Below are 17,885 nucleotides of genomic sequence, written 5' to 3'. Positions count from 1 at the left end.
TAATCAGTCCTTGCCTTTCCAAATATATGTAAATCCTGTCCTTCAGGATTCCCTCCAACAACTTGCCCACAACCAAGGTCAGGGTCACCAGTGTCTAGTGCCCTCACTTTTCCTTACCAACTTTCTTAAATAGTGTCACCACATTAGCCAACTTCCAGTGTTCTGGCAGCTCATCTGTAGCTATCAATGATACAAATATCTCAGGAAGGGATCCAGTAATCACTTCCCTAGCTTCCCACAGATTTCTAGCGTACACCTAATCAGGTCCTGGGATTTATCCACCTTTATGCATTTTAGGACATCCAGCACCTTTTCCTCTGCAATATGGACATTTTTCATGATGTCACTATTTATTTCCCCATGTTCTCTATCTTACATATCCTTCTCCACAGTAAACACTGATGCAAAATACTTGTTTATTATCTCCCCCATCTCCTGCGGTTCCAGACATAGGCACCCTTGCTGATCTTTAAGAGGCCCTATTCTCTCCATAGTTACCCTTTTGTCCTTTATATATTTGTAGAATCCCTTTGGAATCTCCTTAACCCTATTTGCCAAAGCGATTTCATGTCCCCTTTCTGCCCTCCTGATTTCCCTCTTAACTATAGTCCGACTGCCCTTGTACTCTTCCAGGGATTCATTCCATCTCTGCTGTCTATACCTGACATATGCTTCCTTCTTATTCTTGACCAAAACCTCAATTTCCCTAGTCATCCGGCATTCCCTATGCTTAATCTGGTCATCTCATTTTTGAAGGCTTCCCATTTTCCAGCCTTCCCCCATTACCTGCAACCATCCGGCCCCAATCAACTTTTGAAAGTTCTTGCCTAATAACTGTCAAAATTGGCCTTCCTCTAATTTAGAACTTTAACTTTTAGATCCGGCCTATCCTTTTTCATTACTATTTTAAAACTAATAGAATTTATTACTGTGTAAGTCAGTTGCATATTTTAATATTGTAAGATTATTTTAAATTTGTGACAAACCAATTATTTTATATTAAATGTTTATTTGAAAGAGGAGAAATGTTGTCTCTGAACCACAGTTATATTTTGAGATGATGGCAGAAGAGTATTATTTAGGAGGTTTACATTGGAAAGCACCAGGAAGAATGTTTTCAAAATTTTTCCTTAAATAAAACCTGAAAAACCTAAAATAGTACTAACTGCAAGAAAATGGTTTTAAAATAAACTTCTATTCTCTTGCTTCCTATACTGAAGTTGTCAAATGAGCAGCAAGCCATTCTGATTTGCATGCTACAATTGGCTTCACCTGCTGTGATTGGGGAGAGAAACAGTGGCTAGGGTATGGATTCATCTGCATGGAAATGTATGGAAAAATGAAAAGAAAGGAGAACTCAGGAGAGGTTATTGAAGTCTCCAGCACACCAAATAAGACAGAGTGATTTGAGTGGGTTAGGAATCAAACTTCAAACACACTGGATAAATGAATGACAACGAGAGGAGGGACAGTAAATACAGGACTGAAGGTGGTGTATCTAAATGTACGCAGGATACGAAATAAGGTAAATGAGCTTGTAACGCAGATTGAAATTGGCAGGTATAATGTAGTGGGCATCACAGAGATGTGGCTGCAAGGGGATCAGGACTGGAAGCTAAATATCCAAGGAAAAGATAGGCAGGTGGGCAGAAGGCATTGGGGTTGCCTTATAGTAAAAAATGAAATTAAATCAATAGCAAGAAACAAAGTAGGATCAGAAGATGTAGAATCTGCGTGGGTAGAGTTGAGGAATTGCAAAGGTTTAAAAAAAAAATTGGGAATTATGTACAGGCCTCCAAAGAGCAGTCAGGATTTGGAGCACAAGATACACCAGGAGATAGAAAAGGCGTGTAAGAAAGGCAAGGTTACATTGATCATTGGGAATTTCAGTATGCAGGTGGAGTGGGAAAATCAGGTTGGTAGTGGGTTGCAAGAAAAGGAATTTGTGGAATGTCTGCATGATGGCTTTTTAGAGTAGCTTGTGGTGGAGCCCACTAGGGAAAAGGCAATTCTGGATTTGGGAATGTGCAATGAGACAAACTTGATAAGCGAGCTTAAGGTGAAGGAACCCTTAGGAGGCAGTGACCGTAATATGATTGAATTTACTCTGCAATTTGAGAGGGAGAAGCTAGAAACAGATGTAATGGTATTACAATTGAATAAAGGCAACTACAGAGGCATGGGGGAGGAGCTGGGCGGAATTGACTAGGAGAGGAGCCTAGCAGGAAATACAGTGGAACAGCAATGGCAGGAATTTCTGGAAGTAATTCGGGAGACACAGCAAAAATTCATTCCTAGAGAAAAAGCATAACAAATGGAGAACAAGGCAACCATGGCTGACAAGGGAAGTCAGAGACAGCATAAAAGCAAAAGCGAAAGCCTAATGTGGCAAAGGGCAGTAGAAAGTCAGAGGATTGGGAAGCCTACAAAGACCAATAGAGGACAATGAAAAAAGAAATAGGGAAGGAGAAGATTAAATATGAAGTTAGCCAGTAATATAAAAGAAGATTGCAAGAGTTTCTTTAGATATATAGAGGGCAAAAGAGAGGCAAAAGTGGAGATTGGGCCACTGGAAAATGAAAAGTTAGAAAAGTAGTAATGAGGAACAAAGAAATGATTGAGGAACTGAATAAGTACTTTGCATCAGGCTTCACAATGGAAGACACGAGTAATATCCCAAAAATTCAAGAGAATCGGCGGGGGGGAGCAGAGGTGAGTATGATGGCCATCAGCAAGGAGAAGGTGCTGGAAAAACCACAAGGTATGAAGGTGGATAGATTACCTGGACCAGATGGACTATACCCCTAGAGTTCTGAAGGAGATAGCTGAAGAGATCGTGGAAGTGGGTGGGGATCTTTCAGGAATCACTGGAGTCATGGAGGGTCCAAGAGGACTGGAAAATCGCTAACGTGACACCCCATGTTTAAGGAAGGAGTAAGGCAAAAGATGGGAAATTATGGGCTGATTAGCCTGACCTCGATTGTTGGTAGGATTTTGGAGTCCATTGTGAAGGATGAGATTTCTGAATACTTGGAAGTGCATAGTAAAATAGGGCAAAGTCAGCACAGTTCCATCAAGGGAAGTGCATGCGTGACAAATCTGTCAGAATTCTTTGAGGAGGTAATGAGCAGGTTAGACCAAGGAGAGCCAATGGATGTTATCTACCTGGACTTCCAGAAGGCTTTTGACAAGATGCTGCAAGGGAGGCTGCTGAGTAAGATAAGGGCTCGTGGTGTTAGAAACAAGGTACTAGCATGGATAGAAGATTGGCTGTGTGGCAGAACGCGGAGAGTGAGGATAAAAGGGTCCTTCTCAGAATGGCAGGTGGTGACAAGTGGTGTTCTACAAGGGTCAGTGTTGAAACTACAACTTTTTGCTTTATACATTAATGATCTAGATGAAGGAACTGAGGGTATTCTAGCTAAGTTTGCAGATGATACAAAGATAGGTGGAGGGACAGGTAGTATTGAGGAGGCAGGGAGGCTGCAGAAGGTTTTGGACAGGTTAGGAGAGTGGGCAAAAAAGCGGCAGATGGGATACAGTGTGGGAAAGTGTGAGGTCATGCTCTTTGGTAGGAAGAATAGAGGCATAGACTATTTTCTAAATGGGGAGAAAATTCAGAAATCTGAAGTGCAAAGGGACTTGGGAGTCCTAGACCAGGATTCTCTTAAGGTAAACCTGCAGGTTAGTTGGTGGTTAGGAAGGCAAATACAATGTTGGTATTTATTTCGAGAGGTCAAGAATATGAAAGCATGGATTTACTTCTGAGGCTTTATAAAGCTCTTGTCAGACCACATTTAGAGTTTTGTGAGTAATTTTAGGCCCCATACCTCAGGAAGGATGTACTGGCCCTGGAGTGGTCCAGATGATGTTCACAAGACTGATTCCAGGAATGAAAAGCTTAACATTTGAGGAATGTTTGAGGACTTTGTGTCTATACTCGATGGAGTTTAGAAGGATGAAGGGGCATCTAATTGAAACTTACAAAATACTGAATGGCCTGGACAGAATGGACATTGGGAAGAACCTGAGGGCACAGACTTAGAGTAAAGGTAAGACCCTTTAGAATGGAGATGAGGAGAAACCTCTTCAACCAGAGAGTGATGAATCAGTTGAATTCATTACCACAGAAGGCTGTGAATGCCAGGTCATTGCGAATATTTAACACAGAGATAGATAGATAGGTTTTTGATCATCAAGGGGATCAAAGGTTATGGGGAGAATGGGGTTGAGAAACTTATCAGCCATGATTGAATGGCGGAGCAGATCCGATGGGCTGAATGGCCTAATTTCTGCTCCTATGTCTCATGGTCTTATGGATTCCTCATTTTGATTGCTGCCCACTGGCACTATGCATTGGAAGTGCGCACATATGGATATGGAGGAAGAACAGGATCAAATCTGGTATCAGCATCATAGGAGCAAGAAGGCTGCTCCTATGATGCTGCTTGGCCTGCTGTGTTCATCCAGCTCTACACCTTGTTATCTCAGATTCTCCAGCATCTGCAGTTCCTGCTATCTCAAATCTGGTATCGATGCATTTCCTCTCTACAATCTCTGTGGCAAGAACTAGGATCAGACAGGTTGCCCATCCAAGGAGGTATCTGCCGGATTTACACATGTGAAGGCTCTATTCAGATGATTTAACTGCACCATCAACATTTTCCTGGCAATAGATAAACCACATGACCCTTTCTCCTGCACTTCCTCCCTGTAACATGTCTGAGGCTTATGGAGGACCCCAGTGGCTACCAGGGATGGAGGTGTAAGAAGCAAAAAGGAGGATGTGTGCATGGACAACAGCCTAGCTTTCCTGGCAGGAAAGCTTAGAGGGATTTCCTTTCCAGCACTTGGCCCATCCCATTCTCTTACAGATATTTTTCACCTACGTTTGTTATGGCCTGCAGGACTCCTGCTATCCTCCATAGTGAACCCTGCTCCTGGTGACACTGCTGAGGTTGCTTTGATGGGAAGCAGCCAGCGTGAGAAACATTGTCTTTAATGTCACCTAATTTTGCTTTTTCTATTTTAAAACAAAATCTTGCCACTGCCTTGATGTCACTCTTAAAGTGGAGTGCTGAACTGTGTAATGTTTACAACTCGGTTCACTTTGTTATGTATTAGCAAAGACATTGGGGGCTTTAATCAAACCCAAAAGAAGCCAAAATAGTTCTAAATTTTTTTGAACTTGAAAGGGATTCCAGATTCATTCCTAATGTGACTCAAAATTGATGACAGTGGCTGTATTTTATTCTAATTGTAATTGAGATCGGAATTTAATTCTCTTATGAGACATTTTTTGAGAATTTTGTTAAAGGAGCTATGTAATAAAACTTGTTGTTGAACTTACTTGATTTCACCAGATCTTAAGGTAAGTCACCAATTTGTAATGTTTATGGAAGTTTCCACGAAGATAACTTCCATGGGTTTGGCGCAATTGCTGGAGTTATTATCTTTGTTAGACAATACAGTTCAGTTTTTAAAATATTCAGTGATGCAGGACAAACGACAAGCTACAATATAAAGGAGTATTCCCAACTGACTGGGCAAGCTTAGGAGTTACTGAAACATTCCTATCATTCTTAGTACGGGTGATTTAGACTGTTTTGTAAAGGAGAATTATCATCCAGCAGTGATGGTAGTAAGTTCAGTTCTGATTGCAACAATGTATATGGTATCTTAAAAATGTGAAGCAATTCATGAAAACATGTTAAAATTCATTGCATTGGCCTGGCATGCTACAACAGTGCCCTGCAGTAGCCCAGTGAAATGCTGCATCTATTCATTTAGGGATTCTTTTCCCCCTCCACAGTTGAAAATCCTGGCTGTCAAGACCAATGGAAAAAAATCTATAGCCTACACAGAGGATTAATGTAGTGACTATTGAACAAGAGACCAGGAAAATCGAGAGTACATGGAATTGGTGACAAGGGAATAGTGGTGAGTTGTGGCTGGAGCCACAGAAGATATTTCAGTTGCAGTAAATTGTGGCTCATCCAGGTTAGTTACTGGAGAAAATGGTCTGATAATACAAAGTAAGGGAATTAAAGTATTGCTGAAGAAGTAGAGTTGGTTGCCCTTACTGTGCACATGGAAGCTGTGAATGTTGCTGCCAAAAGGCAACATGTGAGTGAGGAAAGGGGGTGGGGCCAAGCATAGATCTTAGACGTTTCTAAAGATAATGTGCAGAACCTGACAGGCCACTTTTGGAGATGATCAGACTGTGAATGGAAAGGTAACCATGGAAACTAAGCAATGGTAGGCTCATTGAACTGAGTAGTTGGAAGTCAAAAGAATAGTTGACCATGTTATATGCTGCAGGAAGGTAGAGGAGGATAAAGAAAGAATTAAAGATAAACTTGTTTTTATATGGCACTTTTCACAATATCCGGATGTCCTAAAACACCTTATAACAAATTAAATACTTTTTGTAATTGCAAAAAGAGACCGCAGCAGTTAAAAACTGCAAGTATAAAGTATACCTGTTGACTTTCACTTATGCTACAACAATTTATCCTGTAACCATCCCTGTGAGATGTACAAATTGGATCTTGTACATTGCACAGTTGGCTGTTCTGCAGTGATGAATGAAATCTCAGGGCCCTGAGATTATCTCTTAGTGGGAAAGAAAAAGTAATGCATAAAAGACCGTTAATACTATGCCTAAACAAACAAGATATTCGTTCTGACATTTCACTGTAGATCTTGCCTTCCAAGAGCAAATAAAAATACTGATTATATGAGTCTGATCTTCTATTATCCTGTTCACTCGTCATCTGTTATGTGCTAATGTGTTGTTTTCCAACAATTTTTTTAGTTTTTAGTGCTTAGTTGAGAATTGAACCTTGGAGCAAATTCGCAGCCAGTCAAATATCATTTGTATTTGTCCTATTCAAAAGAAAATTAGTTCAAACACATTGGGTGTGGAAGACATTAATTAAGGCCAAAGTGAAAGTGGAAGAAGGGAGCGAATAGAGAATATGAAGTCAGTGTAAGCAGAAGCAATGTATTGAAGCATAATGATCATTTTTAGTGTGTTTTTTTCTTTTTTAGGTTTACAGTTACTACAAAAATAAATTTACTCCTGACACCTAAGTATCCTTAATAGTGTGCAAACTTTAATTGTCAGTATGTTTAAATCAGCAGGCTGTCTAAGGGTTAAAAACAGGTTTTCAACAGTTTTGTAAGTTTTTAGAGCCACAATAGTTAGAGCCGCAAAATAGCCAACAGTCTTCTGTTACTCACGTAGGAATAATACACATAATGTACCTTTATTGTTATTTGATTTTAAAATGGTCTTATTTTACACACTTGTAAAAAGCCCATGGAATTCCTTCAGAAGCCTGAAAGCATGCTGGCCCTGCCCTACATAACCAAGCTCCATGGGTTTTTCAAGGTCTGCTGGAAACAGTGCAGGTTTCATGGGATTTTCCAGATGCTGTTATCATGACCCTCTTTTCAATTGCCAGGAAGATCCTGGCAAGAATACATCTGACAGGCTTGTGTCCATCATAGCAATTGAAAACCTCCCAGAGCCAGTGCAGCTTCACAGCAAACAAAGACACCAGAGACATGATAATTGCACTCAGACAAATACAAGGGAAGAGCAAGTCAAAACCCTGTATGTCATTTGTGTAGACCTTACCAGGGTATTGGATACAGAGTAAGCAGAGATGGGCTTTGGATGCTAACCCAGGTTCCTATCCATAATAAAACAATTTCATAAAAATCGGTCTGGGCAAATCAAGCAGAACAGCATTCTCTCACATCCTTTCGCAATGTCCAGTGGTGACAAACAGGGATATATGTTGGCCCCGACCTTATTCACTAACTTCTTCAGCCTGATGTTGCAGCAGCCAATGGAAGATTGTACAAAGGGTGTTAATTTTCACTTCCAGACTGATGGATGTGTTTTCAACTTCCTGCCAACCTCCAACCTCAATCTTCAGGCTTACCCAAAGAAACTGTAAACTGCTAACTCACAGTAAGTCAGACCTGCCACGCATAACCACACCTTTTTGAAGCAGCATAACTCTTCAGAATAAAAATCAGTTTAAAGAAAATGGAGGACCTGCAGCCCAAGATGAATATAGACCACCAAATATTGTCTTGAAGGGAACTAAGCTGAAAGCTTTCCGTCAATTTACCCAAGTGGGGAGCATTATTTTCTCTGACGCCACCATGGACAAGGAAGTGGGCAATAGGCTTTCAAAAGCAAACGATGCATTTGGATGTCTTGAAACAACCACAGCCCTGAAACACAGAGCAAACGCTATGTAAAAAGCTATAGTCCTCACTACCTTTCTATATGTTGCTGAGTCATGTGTCTTGTACTGCTGATGTGTACCTCTTCTCATGTGTTTCCAACAGTGCTGCCTCCACAGCATCCTCAAGATCCATAGATAGTACCACCTCACAAACACTGGAGTGGTGGAAACAATCACTAGCCATCCTCCTGCAATTCCAGCTGTGTTGGGTAGGTCATGTTGCCTGGATGGACAGCAGTTGCCTGCCCCAGATTGTGTTGCATTAAGAGCTAACAAATCCCACAGAACAAAGGGGCTCCTTGCAGGCATTTCAAGGGCTACCGTAAGAAGTCACCCTCTGTGTGCCACACTGTCCATTACCATTAGGAAACATAGGCCATAGGTCAGGATGTCTGGAGTATTTCACCCACCTTTGAAACCGAGCGAAGGGCCAGTGTGATAGAGAAAAAGAGGAGGAGAAGGATAGATTTAGTTGTCACCAGCAGTGATTCTGTCTTCACTTCCACCCACTGTGGGAGAAATCTGCCAGTCACAGACAGGCCTGGCTAGCTATCAGCAGGCTACAACCAATGAGTAAAATCTCTCTAAAATCACCTTCCATGAAGAACGGCATGTAATTTAATACTTTATGCACCATTTTAAACAAAAATCCAATTGACCCATATTGAGATAAAAGTAAAATACTGTGCGCTCTGGAGATCTGAAACAAAAAAAAGTCTTGGTGTCAAAATGTTAACTTTTGTTTCTCTCTGCTGATGCTGCGGACCTGCTGAATTTCTCAAGCACCGGTCTGTTTTTATTTTCTGTCTGAGGTCCTTACTGAAACCTTGAGTAGCCATTACTTGTTTTGTTCAATTTACAGATGACTGTGGATATTAATCCAGATTAATATTTTGAAAACTACAATTCTCTAAAATAATCAACTGCACAATCTTTCTTATTTCTGTGGTGACTCAAAACAACATAACAATATATTATCTTTCCAATCTACAACTTTTCACAGTTTATATGGTTCCGGTGAAAAATGCCTGCACCTGGTCCAATAGGCTAGATATTCTTTAGATTTTACAAAATTCTTTCATCAGGATAAACTCATACGTCAGTCATAAAGATTTCAGAGTACACCACCAGGGGTGAGACCTCAACGTAATGTATTATATATTAAAATACTCTCAATGTTGCATCTTACATCCAGCTATGACTCTGTAAATAAACACAGAATGGTGGAGAAACTCAGCAAGTCTGGTGCTATCTTTGGAAAGAAGATACAAAATTCATGTTTAAAGTTTGGTCTGACTTCTTCAGAAGTGTAAATGTAACACAGACAGTGGGGTCACATTTAAAGTGATATGATAGCTGTAAACTGAACAGGGATGGGTTAGGGTTAGGGTTAACCCAAACTGCTGAAATTTCCCCTACTAGAAGTCCACCAACTCCCATTTACTTTGCTGCAGCTCCTGGAAATCTGGTTGTTCCTTGATTCAGATAATTTACTCCTACTGATTTCAATTTCTCTCCCCAATATGCCATCTTTTTTCCCTTCCTCTCGTCTCTTTGCTCCACCCCTCTTTCCCTTTACCACCCTCATCCTTTCTCCTTTCCTCTCCTCTTCCTGCTTTCCCTTCATTCCCCATCACTTCTTGCTATTTCCCTCCCTCTCCTCCATCTCTAGCTTCTTTGTTTTCACTCCCTTTCACTCCCTCTGTAACTGTTCTGTCCTGCCCACGTCTTTCCTCTCCCTTCTCCTTCAGTCCTTTCCCACTCATACGTATCTCTCCATCTTTGCGCTTCATGTGGATTCCATGTGGATTTCACTGTCTATCCCAAACCTTGACTTGAACAGTTCAAATTGGTATTCACTACTTGTGTCATTTGAAATCAGCTAGTACATATTAAAAATTCTGTTGAGTTAAACTTAGCTGGCGAGGAGTTGAATTCACAGGATAGCCGAGATGGTAGATATTGATTAATATTAGAGAGACTGTCTGAACCGATATGTTATAAACGATGAAAGCTACTGTGACCAGTGGGATCATTGACACTCATTGCTGCTGTGTCAACTCCATTAAGTTAAGCCAACAGGGCTGATTGCCAAGCTAGCTTTTAAAGACCAAATGTTGTGAAGAGGGAGAAATAAGTCAGACAACAAAGAACTGTGAGAGGGATGGAGTACAAGAGGGAGAAATTAGCTTCAAACAGAACAATAATTTACATTAGCCCCTTTGAATGAAAAATGTCCCAAGGTGTCTTTTGGGAGTGTAATCAGGCCCTGTTTGGCACAAAAGGGAAATAGCATAACTTGTTGATTATTTTTGAATGGTTGCAAGCCATATTGATTAAAAATAAATAAATCAGTCAGAATTATTGTTCTGATTAATTGTTCAATAGAAGGAAAGAAGCTTAATATTTGGTACTTTTTAAATGCAACAAACTTGCCAAATTCTGCTCCGTTGAGCTATAAGAATTGGCAAACAACAAGAATAGCAAGGGCCCACTTTTGACAACTTCAGGTATACCCCACTGGCTGGAAAGGCTTGCTCTAAAAAACATGATGACTGGACAGATTCTGACTTCTGGCCTACCAATTTGGACCTTGGAGATCACTTTAATGCTCACTCTTAAACATGCATAGCTGAACATGTTCAAGGGAGCCCCACCCCTACGAGCACCAATTATATGGAGCGCTGTTTATCTCTCAAGTGAGGTGTTTTTGATTTTTTTTACCTTTTGCAAGCGTATTGTTCATTGAACAGATGATAGAAGTTTTTCCGTCGAGAGGCAGTGGTATAGTTCTAGGACTTGAAGCAGAAAACCTAATGCAGGTGTGTGGTGTGGAATTGTAGTTTTTATTAGACTACAGCCTGTCTGAAAGAAACAGCAGAGAAGAGATGCTTCTTGCTGGGGCTGGAGGAGGAAGCCTCTCAACAGAAAGTCTTTTCTGTCAAGGGTCTTCACAAAATGCTTCCTACTTCAGCCTGAGAGTATCTGTAATGACTGCAGGTAACCAAGGAGGTGCTTACTGAATGATGCCACCTTCACAAATGAGCCTGGCAGCCATACAGCAGGGTGAGGACATTGTTGCTACAGATACTGTGTCCATGCCATAGAACATAGAACAGTACAGCACAGTACAGGCCCTTCGGCCCACGATGTTGTGCCGAACTTTTACCCTAATCCTAAGGTCTATCTAACCTCCACCCCTACCTTATACTATCATCCATATGCCTATCTAATAGCCGCTTAAATGTCCCTAATGAGGCCGACTCCACTACCCTCTCCGGCAATGCATTCCACGCCGCTACCACTCTCTGAGTAAAGAACTTACCTCTGACGTCTCCCCGATATCTACCTCCACTCACTTTAAAACTATGCCTCCTCGTAATAGCTACCTCCACCCTAGGAAAATGTCTCTGGCTGTCTATTCTAACTATATCTCTGATCATTTTGTACACTTCTATATAGTCAAATGCTAGTGTAAGGAATATCATGGTGACCCTCAATTTATACATCGGTGAATCCTTTCTGGCTGGAAACTGATATTTCTGTTTGCTGTGCTTCACTGAATCATTTAGGTAAGAGACATGCGTAGGTACAAAAACAGAAGTTGATGGAAAAGCTCAGCAGGTCTGAAGCATCTGTGAAGAGCAAATCAGAGTTAACGTTTCGGGTCCGGTGACCCTTCCTCAGAACCTGGAACCAAAACGCTAACTCTGATTTGCTCTTCACAGATGCTGCCAGACCTGCTGAGCTTTTTCCAGAAACTTCTGTTTTTGTTCCTGTTTTACAGCATCCGCAGTTCTTTCGGTTTTTATTTAGACATGGGTAGGTGCCTGTACAACAGGAAACGTAACTTCTCCTTGGTTTAACTAGACAGAAGGAGGCGAATTGCAATCTTGGCCAGAATCCGAGTATTCCCAATGACCGAGGAAATCATTGACTGAACCCCTGGTGTAGAGGGCTCCACATTTCAATGGTGAGAAGTTTCACAGCTGCATGGGTTTCCATATCCTCCATGTGTAGCAGATCTGTGACTATACACAACATCATGTTGGTATATTTCTGGCAGTGGCTACTGTGTTTTCAGCTTATGTCAATTTGCTGTTCCTACCTTCTCGCAGCCACCATGACAAACCAGAGAATGAATGCTCAGCTACAAAGTATATCCACTCTACACACAGTTAATGAGGGTCCTCTATTTCCAAACCACACACTTCCAGTGGTCATACAATGACAGCTATGCTGTGACCGGGAACCTCATGAAACTCACCGTTGGTGCCCCGAATCAATGGATCAGCTGTCTAGTCCACTTGGCTACCGAGGGAAGCAGAGCATGTCTCATAATTTGTGATGATCTGCATCTGACAGCCAAGAAGGTACAGCCCTAGTAACCAGATAGGAGGGACAGGAAGGGCTAAGGCATCCAGTCGATCAATACACAAGTTGTAATAGAACAGGTTAAATCTGACTGTGATATGCTAATAGGCATATCATTACAACACCACAGGAAGTGATGGAATATCACATGATCTTGCTCTCTGTGGCAGCCTCATAGAAAGATGAAGACTCAGTAAGATGTTTCTTAATGTTTTACTTACATCAGCAGACTCTGCAAATATTCTTTGGTAGCACAAATAAGCCCCAGAATATCATTTCAACAGATCATCATAGAATCCCTACAGTACAGAAACAGGCTATTTGGTCCATTGAGTCTGTACCAACCCTCCAAAGAGCATCACATCCCATCCCTGTAACCCGCATGGGGTTTTTACCATGGCTAATCCATATTAATGGCACATCCCTGGGAAGTACATTGAGGCCTTTGAACGTTTCCTAACATTATATTCAAGTCTCTTGGGACAAGGCAGACTCCCTTGTTAGTCATCTGTTTCTGTTTCCTTCAGTCTCTGTTTCGAGGATTCCCTAAGGGAAGACAACCTCTCTTGTCCTTTTATTGCCCTTCACTAAACACTGCGACTGTGAGGCCACTCAGTGGTCTGCTGCTCTCTTGTTCACATTTCTTCCAACTCGGAAACTAATTCCAATACCTGCTGAAGTTGGTGCAGGCATGCTTTAATTGGTACTAGCCATGTGCACACCTAGGCCCCTGGTGAGCATGTAGCCACTTGTCAAGGTGTTTAGCATTGGCCACTATCCAAGGAAGAGCAGACAGCGCAAAGTCAATAGGCCTTAGATAATTTTTAGTTACAAGTGTTGGTTTAGTTTATTTTTGCAGAGCTTGAAGCAATGTACCTGAGCGGTTCTTCACAAGGCAGTTCCATTGTCCCATTCTTCTCAGTCCTGCTGATATATAGACTATTATAATGCAATGTGAATCAATCCCATCAAGAGAAAGTGGTGAGACTGTTTACGGGAATGACTGACCCCAGTGAACCAAAGACAATATTGATGACATACCTAAATGCAAAGCACCATATTTGTGAACAAGAATTTTATTTATTTCTGTAAAAAATAACAGATTAGCAACAAAAGTTATGAGCTTGTTTCAGTACCCAATCACAACTCAGATTTTGCTGTTGCGTGCCATCTGTTGCACTTTTCAGCTCAACAAGGTTTTGGTCACAAGATTGTTGGAAGTGCAAAGTATGCAGCAAAAAAAAGGCTGATTTTGAAGATCCAAGCAAATAAAACAACCAGTAACTTCTTAGCCAGTTAGAGTTGAAAATTGTGAAGTTAGGAACACAAGGATTGAGAACAAAATGTCAAGTAGATTCGGTGAATTCAGTAGCATGTCAGGGATGCTCTTGTGGTACAGTGCGAGTGTTGTTACTTCTGAGGCAAGTGGTCTGGGTTCAAGTCCCACCTGCTTCCGAGCGTGCAAGAATGCATCTGAACAGGTTAATCTTCAGGAATATATATAAATGCCAGGTCAGGTACCGTGAGAGGAAGGTTGCCATAAGAGAGAGGAAACAAGTCAAAAATTAAGAAATGACATTTTTAGTTCATATCATACATGTGCAAACACAACAAGCTGATGACATTCAATGCATTTACTAGTGAGATAAACATGAAATATCATTTTCACAAAGCTAGTCTTGGTGCACTGTGGAAACAACTTCCAGATATTCCCATTTAACAGTGGATGTACTCATCACCTCAAATTGCTGCACCATTTCCAGACACATTTGTCTCACTGGTGTTTGACAATAAACTCTGGCTCATTATTCAATTTTTCTTTTGATCTGGTTGGAATGAGCAATTCCCTCAGCTTATATACAACACAGAAACAGAATATTCATCTTAACATAGGAGCAGTTGGGGTCCCTTGAATCATCTTCATTCAATTAGAGAATCTATACCTTAAAGCCATCCATCCATCTTGTTTCTATACACCTTAATATCTTTCCCTAGTAAAAGCCTTTCAGTCTCAAATTAAGAATTATTCGTAGAGCTAGCATCTACCTTTATTTAATGGGACAGAGTTCAACACTTCTACCACCTTTTACGTGAAGAACTGTGACCTAACTTCTGAATGGCCTGACTCTTACCTTGAGAATGTGTTCCCTTGTCCAAGACTTCCATATCAGTGGAAGAAGTTCTCTTCATTTACTCCATCAATTCCATTCAAAGTTCCTTGATTAAGTCATCCATTAGCCTCCTTTGTTCTGGCAAACATCAAGCCTAGTTTACATAATTTCTTCTCACAAACAAATAAACCCTTAGAGCCCTAGTAACAATCTGGCATTCCTTCTGTGACTAATACATCCTTTCTAAGGGTGGTGTGTAGTATTCCAGATATGAGGTCTTATCAGGGTTTTGCATGGTAACATCAAACATTGCCCCTATCTGCACCCTCACTTTTTATTCTAGCTATCTAGCCATTAAGATAAACATTCACTTAGCCACATTAGTGAAAATTTTTTATTGACTTTTAGTAATCTGTGGTCACAGGCCCTTAATTTCCTTGGATCTCCAGTGTTACATTTTTCCACATTTATATGATATTCAGAGTATTCCTTTTTCTACTCCAAACTAGATGGTTTCAGACTTGTTGCCATTTAATTCGGTACGTCACTGCTTTTTTTTCACTTACTTAATTTAGTAGTGTTACTTGGGCATTTAATGCTCTATTTAATGTATCACTACTCTTTGGATCATATTAATCGTGGATATACGTTAGTGCCTCCGCTCAGTAACTACTTCCCACTGTACTTCAACATACCCTTTTATTCATTCCTCCCTTATGTATTGTTAATAAAACCATAAGACATAGGAGCAGAACTGAGTTCTGAGGAAGGGTCACCGGACCCGAAACATTAACTCTGTTTTTTCCTTCACAGATGCTGCTAGACCTGCTGAACTTTTCCAGCAACTTTGTTTTGATTTTAGCCCTCTGTTGAGATTCTGTTGAGAGAAGAAATTCCACCTCATCTCTGTGATAAACGTCCGACCCTAATTCTCAGTTTATGCCCTCTAGTCCTAGACTGTTCCACAAGGGGTAACAACTTTTCCATATCTACCTTGTCAAGTCCCCTAAGAATCCTGTATGTTTTAAATAATGATGCCTCTTGTTGTTCTATATTCTAATAAGTACAGGCCCAGCCTACTGAACCTCCTTATAAGACAGTCTCTCCATAACTGGTATTAATCTAGTGAACATACTCTGGACTGCCTGCAGAGCTAATATTCTTTGCTTAGGTAAAAAAATACCAACACACCATTTGCCTTCCCCGTTCCCTGCTTAACTTGTATGCTAGATGTTTGTGATTCATGCAGGAGCACTCCCAAACCTCTCTTCTATAGCTTTCTGCAGTCCATATTCATTTAACTAATATCCAGCTCCTCTACTATTCCTGCCAAGGTGCATAATTTCCATCCGCTAATTTTTTGCCCAATGACGTAAACTGTCTATATCTCTCTGCAGTCTTTGTGTCATCTTCACCACTTGCTTTCCCAACTATTTTTGAATCATCCACAAACTTGGTATTAGCACGTTCACTTTCCTCATCCAAGTCAATAATATATACTATAAATAATTGTGGCCCTAACACTACTCCCTATGGCATTCCATTTGCTGCAAGCCACTATCCTGCAAATGCCTCTCATATGCTAACTCTCTGTCTTCTATTAGTTAGCAAATCCTCTATCCATGCTAATATACCAATGATAAAGTTACTGTAGTCCCCGAAGACTACTCTCTCATTAGAAAGAGATGACTAATGGTGATTTAATCCGAGGGCTATGACCCCTCAGGCAAGGGAAAAGATTGAATCCCTTATGGTAACATCAGCGGGTGAGAAAATTGAACCCACACTGTTGGCATCATTCTGCATCACAAACCAGCTGTCCAGCCAACTAAGCTAACCAATCCCACTAATACTCTACTGCCAACACCACAGGCTTTTTATTTTATAAAGTAGCCTAATGTGTGGTACCTTATCAAGCATCTTTTGAAAATCTACATATATTGCATCCACTGCTTCCCACTTATCTATCCTGCTTCTTACCTCCTGAAAGAGTTCTAGTAAATTTGTCAGGTATGATTTCTCCTTCATGAAGCCGTGCTGACTCTTCTTAATTATTTAATGTATTTCTAAATACTCTGCTACTACATCCTTTATAATAAACTCTACTGATGTTCACCTTTCCTTTGTATTACTACTTCAACTCTGTATAGTATCAACATCTCCATTCTAACCACTTTTTTGGTAGATTTGCTTGAATTCTTTATGGAAGGTTTTGGTGTCCCTCTCTTGCCTCACGCATGTGGGTGAATAAATAATGTTACAGTGCCCATAAACCAAATGAACCAAATTTACTGAATGACCCCTGAATGAAGAAGTTACCCAACAAGATTTCTCTTTTGTAAATTTAACATAAATTAATATCAACACAAACTAAAAAGCAAATCACAGTCAGAACAAACTTAAATTCTGCCTTTCAATGTAATTTTCCTCTCTGGCATGTGGCAAGTGCAATAGAGAGTACTGTGACAAAAATGGTTGAAAATTAAGAAATCAGATTTTCAACATTGAGAAATAATTTCCCATTTTTCCCTTAAGTGGCAACTTCTGAATCTCTGCCTTGAGTGCCAACTGACTTCTGTGCATTGGCATCTCATTAAAGCCCCACACTGCCCTGTTTATAACCCACTTCCAATTCTCCTCTGCTGGATAACCAGTCAGGCCAAAGTTTGCAACAGGTAAAGCAGAGTGTGGGTGCCTGCCAGCTGCAGCCTGCCAAATGCCTATCGCAGCCATCATGCATCAACTTCTTCTGAACAATATTCCTGCATGCTCTTTGAAGCATCTTGCTCAAACCTTCATCCCTATGACTCCTTATTTGAAAACCACCAGCCTCACTACATTACCAAGCCTGTTTTACATGCTCTGGTGACCAACTCTGGTACAACATTGGGCTTTCAACACTTTAATATGGAGTTGATGGACAGCTATGACTTGTATGACACTGCCAGCTCCCTTTACACACTGGGACAGCCACACATCACATGCTCCTGCACAAGTACCTTTGCACTGACAAGGACGCATGCATCTTATTTTCCCTGTTCGATTTCTTAGCTCTCACTCGCACTAGCACTTATGTAGAGGCTGCCAACTTCTATCTACTCCTTGTTGCTTTCTTAGGACACAGTGACTTTAG

Source organism: Rhincodon typus, chromosome 11 (assembly GCF_021869965.1).
Source record: "Rhincodon typus isolate 14 chromosome 11, sRhiTyp1.1, whole genome shotgun sequence".
Classification (NCBI taxonomy): domain Eukaryota; kingdom Metazoa; phylum Chordata; class Chondrichthyes; order Orectolobiformes; family Rhincodontidae; genus Rhincodon; species Rhincodon typus.
This window is presented reverse-complemented; position numbering follows the sequence as displayed.